Source organism: Macrobrachium nipponense, chromosome 1 (assembly GCF_015104395.2).
Source record: "Macrobrachium nipponense isolate FS-2020 chromosome 1, ASM1510439v2, whole genome shotgun sequence".
NCBI lineage: Eukaryota > Metazoa > Arthropoda > Malacostraca > Decapoda > Palaemonidae > Macrobrachium > Macrobrachium nipponense.
The window spans coordinates 16,170,017-16,176,016 of record NC_087200.1 but is presented as its reverse complement, the minus strand read 5'-3'; the positions used below and the strand labels follow the sequence as shown (position 1 = coordinate 16,176,016).

General features: G+C 34.5%; 1 long non-coding RNA gene across 1 annotated transcript in view; it reads left to right on the top strand.

Moving 5' to 3' along the window:
- The window catches only part of LOC135220095 (uncharacterized), a 53,491-nt gene that overhangs the window by 20,907 nt on the left and 26,584 nt on the right, over nt 1-6,000 (top strand). The window contains exon 2 of the long non-coding RNA XR_010315566.1: nt 4,304-4,406. This is a non-coding gene — a long non-coding RNA (uncharacterized LOC135220095). The remainder of the gene's footprint in view (nt 1-4,303; nt 4,407-6,000) is intronic.

Sequence of the window (6,000 nt, the reverse complement as noted above, 5' to 3'; positions counted from 1 at the left end):
ACACACACACACACACACACATATATATATATATATATTATATATATATATATAAATCATATATAATAAACTATATATTATATAAATGTACATTTTAAGGAAGGTTTAGTTTTGTCATACAATAGTCACCTGTTTAACTAGCCTGTTGTGAGAACCATATTTTCTTGATTCAATAAATAATACCTATACGAATAAACTATCCGGAGATGAACTCAATTCACAATAGACTTGAGTAAGTTTTTACTCTATAAATATTCGATCTTCGATTACTGGCATTTATGCAAGCTTAAGCCCCGTCCACACGGTCGAACTTTGCCCAACAGACTTTGTTCTATGTGACGTCAGAAGCGGAGAAACTGTGGATAAGGTTATGACTTTTCCCGTTTCTGACGTTCCCAGTCTGACGTCACATCGAACAGAGTCTATCGGGCAAAGTTCCACACCGTTTCTGATGTCACGTCGAATAAAGTCCGTCGGGTAAAGTTCGACAGTCTGGGCGCGGCTTTAGTTTTACCGGCTTAAGAAACATTTTGATATATTTTGAAATAGTTATAGGCCAATGGTTACGGTCAAATAAAAGCCTTCCACTTTTTCTTGTGACGTTGCAAGAAGGATGCGAAGTCGATGATGTCCAGAACCTTCCTATAACTCTGTGATGATTTCAAGAAAGTAGGAAATTAAACCTTCCGATATGATTTGCTGACTTGAAGGAGAAGAAAGCTTTTAAAACTTTATATTTTATCTCCTTCCTTTTTTTTTTTTTTTTTTTTTTTTTTTTTTTAGTTTCCTTCGTGGGACTTATTCTTATTAGATATCATTACGTGCGTAAATGACTTTTATCATTCTTCTTTTACTTTCGATGGAAGTAAAATACCCTGTTGTTCTTAAGAACCAATATTGAATACTTCTATATTTTATTTCTGCATCTATCCGGTCTATTATGTACACTGGGAATCAGTTATTTCATAAATGATAAAGAGAGTAATACAACGAGTGGCACTTCATTTCAAAAGTTAAACAGAATGAAAGGAAATCAAAATGTTGAAGGAAATTAATTTTTCTGTATTACAATTCAGATTCAGATTGTCCACACTTTGATTAGCAGCTAATTAACGCTGTGTATTCGCACACACACCATTATTATGGACAAGGAAATCATGGAACAATTCGTTTGCTCAAGGGGGGTTACGAAATGACTACATTATTCATTTAGTCATATTATGAAGTCCATAGACATTAAAAGATTCCCCACCGAGATATGGGTCCCATTTTAGATGAGGTAATTAAACTTTAAATGAAAGAAGGAAATTAATAATGATGTGAGGGAGCTCCTACAGAGAAGAGGATTCTGACGATTAAATGTTGATGAACTTTGAGACAAGGTATTAGTCAGTACAGAGTGTGTGTGTGTGTGTGTGTGTGTGTGAGAGAGAGAGATCGAGAGAGAGAGAGAGAGAGATAGATAGAGAGAGAGAGAGAGGGGGGTAATTTTGTATTAGAGAGCGATGTCACTATTGTTTTCACGCGGTGCAATGTAGGCATGACTTAAGGTTCTTTGCAGCGTCCCTTCGGCCCCTAGCTGCAGCTACTTTCCTCCTTTTTACTGTACCTCCTTTCATATTAACCTGCTTCCATCTTACTTTCCACCCTTTCCTAACAGTTGATTCGCGTTGCAACTGCGAGGCTATCCTCCTTTTAACACCTTTCAAACTTTTTCACTGTCATTTAACGTTTCGTTGCTGAATGGCCTTAGTTGCCCAAGTGCTTGACGTTATGGCAAAAACCTATAAAGCAATCAATTATTATTATTATTATTATTATTATTATTATTATTATTATTATTATTATTATTCTAGATGATATAAGACAGGAAAAGTTTGTTATGGAAGGTTGTTTGTTAACCCAATTCTTTCCGAAGCGACGAAGTTATTCTACACACACACACACACACACCCAAGTACTTCCGCTTTTTAAATGATTATGATGAGTAAAGGCCCAAGTATACCTATTACGCAAAATTTCCAAGTACCCATTTCAAGTACCTCGTAAAATTATCGTGCATGTCATCGTAACATTATATATATATAGTATATATATATATATATATATATATATATATATATATATATATATATATATATATATATATATATATATATATATATATAATATATAAACTCATTTACGTCCTCGTGAGAGCGCATACTCATTTCGGCTGAATTATATTATCCTAATAATTCCAGATAAAGAGAGTAAATATACACTGGTTCGAGTCCTTCGTTCATTTGCGTAGTGATCTGATTGGTAAAATTTAAAAAATATAAAACAAGAACCATATTTGCGTTTGCTTCAGTATGCCTGGGCGAGCCTGTAATGAACTATAGTAGATTCACATCACCCGTGCACATGATGTCTTGTGCAGTCCCTTATGACGCTCCTGATTGGCTGTTGATAAGCCAATCACAGGGCTGGAACCTCTCAGTCTCGCTAGAGAGTTCTCATAAGTGGGATGTATGTTCCACCTCTCAAGAGAGGTGGAACATACATCCTGCCAATGTGAACTCTCTCGAGGGACAGTTTCCAGCCCTGTGATTGCCTTATCAACAGCCAACCAGGAGCGTCGTAAGGGACTGGCCTAGACATCAGATGCACGGGTGATGTGAATCGACTATAGTGTCAAGTATGGCCCTAAACCCTCATTCCATCAGATGTTGCGGTGATGTGGATTTCCCTGTATTGAAGAACGAGAGAAGGCCGACCATTTCGAAACCGGGACATTCCCTAGAAAGCTAACTTTTAGTGCGAGCGTAGGGAAGTCGTTTCTCGTAATGAGTTTGTGTAGTAGTAATTGGCAATTATCATTCATGAATGCGCTCGACGCAACTTCTCGCCTACTTCGCTAGTTCGAAAAACTTTTCTAGACACCGTGGTTCTAAACTCTCTCTCTCTCTCTTTCTTTCTGTTTGTGTTTTGTATGTGTTTGTGTGTCTTATTAACATATTCATAAACTCCTTTAACAATGAAAATGAACTTCATAGAACTTCTCATTTTTTCATCCCGACGAAATGAATCTTTGGCACGCGGTGTTCACCAACACTTGGCTTGGCGTCGTTTCTTCGCCAACGGAGCTGGGAGGAAGTTATCTTACGCACAAATGGATAGAATTGAATGCTGAGGGTGGAAAACTTAAGAGGATGTCGATAAAAAAAAAAAAGTGACATGACCTTCAAATGAGACCTACAAGTCAGTATACCAGACACTGCTAGCAGAATTGATAGTGACATCATTCCCTTCGCCCACAATATACTTTAACTGTAGTTACACGAGTTGCGGGAATTTATATGTTGTAAAATGTTCTGACGTCGTCACCGTCCTGTTTATTTCATCAATCGTTTCTCAGTGTCGGAGCGAGGACAGGGTTGTATTGAAGTGGGAGACAGAAAAAGAGAGAGAGAGAGAGAGAAGAAAAAAAACTACTTTTTGGAGCTTTCTTCGCTTTCCTATGCTTCTTCTTATCATCATTATCAATTTCTGTCCATTTATCACCAGGCTATTATTTCTAGTTTCAAGTTTTGTACTTCATGTTATATTAAAATTCACCCTCATCACTACCGACAACAAATTTGTTTTCGTCCTTTTTTTATCGCTCTCTCTCTCTCTCTCTCTCTCTCTCTCTCTCTCTCTTTATATATATATATATATATATATATATATATATATATATATAGATATATATATATATATATATATATGTATATATATATATGTATGTGTATATATATATATATATATATATATATATATATATATATATATATATATAATATATATATATATACATATATATACGTATATATATATATATATATATATATATATATATATATATATATATATATATATATATATATATATATATATATATAGATCTATATACTATATATATATATATATATATATATATATATAATATATATATATATATATATATATATATATATATATATACGTACATGTTATTTTTAATTGGGCGTCATAAAAGCACTCCGACTCCCGAAATAGAAATTATAAATTTAAAAGTTTTAAAACATCCTACCTTTTACAGTTAAATTTTTTGAAATTCGTTTTTGAAACCCTTTTTTTTCCATGTGTTTTTTTTTCTTCTTTGTAGTCGGTTTGCTAAGTCTCCTTACAGACTGTGCAAGCGTGCATCTAATGAACGAAAATTTGCTGTATATTCCGTCTCTGTCTTCAGTATGAAACTACAATAATTTTACATATCGGTTTTCTCGATATTTTCCAGAGGCCACGTCATACTATGTCTGTGAAGAAAACCAGAATAAGTCTGGGCAGACGTCAAGGGGAACAGTTTGCGATATGGAGTCGTCTTGACGCTCGGTCGATAGGTTAGTCCAGTCAGTCAGTTTCGCTCTGTTGCTGCTCTGGCCCTCTGTAGTTTTCTTTGACTGACATTGTGTCAGTCCTATCGCTTGGGTATATTCACTTAGCATGGTTAACATTGACCGTTCAGGTTATTCTTTTACTTATACTAGACGAGAAGCCTTAGTAACATTATGTATTCCAAAGTTTATTCAATTATTTTGAACTTTGTTTTTCACAATTCTGATTCTTAACTCTCCTCTGCTATCCCGTCGCACTTGATGACGATCTCAGCAGAAAGAGACTATGTCTGCTTGACACATCCTTTAATATTAAAGCATTCCGGGTTATCATCTTAACCTAAAGAACAAAAGAGGGACAAAAAGTCTCCGAATGTAGGACATATTTCAAGTGTATGTATGGAATAGTTATAGGTTGTGATAGTAATCTTCATCATTGATGCAGATAATTATGACTGAGGTGACCACCCAAATGATGATGGTGATTCATATCAGTGACATTGGTATCATATTGTGAACCATAAGAGTTCATCGTCTTCAAAAGTATATTTAATAGTATACAGTCTGGCTATCCTAAGTATTTATACTAAATATGTTGTTAAATGGTAATACCTTTAAAAAAAATCACTAACCCCATTGCGAGAAAACTACAATATCAGTCATGAGTTGTATCCATATGTCCCCCATCCACATTGTTGAACAAGTTCATTTATTTTGTTATTTAGATGTTTCGAAAATTATTTACTTATTGTGTTCTGGCTGGAACAGTAGGGACTTTGCTTCATGTTAAAATGCCTCGATTTCAATCAACACTAAAAGAATTAGGCAACGATTTACATTTAAACCATTTTCATCACTCGACTTCAAAAACAATCTAGAATATTTTTGAACCAATCTGCTGTAATGGGAGTTTTATGCAAAGCGGGAGTGCTCACTTTTCCCCTCTGTTTGTTCAATGTTCTTTTTGAGCCTCATTGATTGAATATTGAACCGAGACATTTTTTCTTTAGTTGTTCCCAAAGCCGTGACTTCAGTTCGTTCTTAAGATAAATTGAACTAAAATTTTAATCTGTCTTCCTTATCTCTCTCTAATTTCATTGTATTAACATATATCAACGCCCGATGTTACTTTCCAAAAATGGGAACAGTTAAATAATTCGTGACAAATTAAATTAAGTTACTTTTCTGTTGTGCTGGGGGAAAGCATTGCTTGTGCTTTTAGTCAAACAGAGACCTTGTAATTATTGTTCTCAATCCTTGGCTTGTGCCATAGTCTCTTTTCAATTCTCCTGCATTCATTGTAGTTTATTTTCATTTTCCGAAGTTGTCAACAAAAGGCTGATTAGTCCAATAATTCAGTATTCATTCTCATTTATCCATTTGTATTTCGTCATCTTCAATCTTTATTGATAATTATTGTTAAAGTAATTTCACGTATTCAGATTTAAGATTCCCTACCCTTCATATTCCTCTCTCCCGTTTTTAGACAAAAAGAGGAACAACTGAATTTTCCTGGGCTTTTTCGCTCGACCTACATCGATAGGATTATAATCATTGGACATGGGAGCGATAATCACTTATGCGTTATAAGTGACCAATG